The sequence below is a fragment of the Morone saxatilis genome, unplaced genomic scaffold (assembly GCF_004916995.1).
Source record: "Morone saxatilis isolate NCDOM2014 unplaced genomic scaffold, NCSU_SB_2.0 Contig1, whole genome shotgun sequence".
Classification (NCBI taxonomy): Eukaryota; Metazoa; Chordata; class Actinopteri; family Moronidae; genus Morone; species Morone saxatilis.
In genome coordinates this window covers 9,542,666-9,542,879 of record NW_023339651.1, presented here as the reverse complement: position 1 = coordinate 9,542,879, position 214 = coordinate 9,542,666, and the positions used below count along the sequence as shown (strand labels likewise).

Sequence of the window (214 nt, the reverse complement as noted above, 5' to 3'; positions counted from 1 at the left end):
TATGACAAATGCTGCTGTTGCATCAAACCTAATTTAACTCATGTTTGTGTAATCAAGTTACTCCAAGAGTCGGTTATTTTGTCCACCTCCATATCAAAAAGATTAATTTGGGGTCTCACAATGTTAAAATGAAGGTTTTGAATTAATTTGGAAGATTGTTTGAAGTTAGATTAAACAATCTTTCCTTTCTCACATGCTACTAAAAACTTACTTT

At 31.3% G+C, this 214-nt stretch overlaps 1 protein-coding gene across 1 annotated transcript in view; it reads right to left on the bottom strand.

The window, feature by feature from the left end:
• Positions 1–214, bottom strand: part of aclyb (ATP citrate lyase b) — a 15,313-nt gene that overhangs the window by 6,414 nt on the left and 8,685 nt on the right. The gene's annotated exons all lie outside the window — the stretch shown is intronic.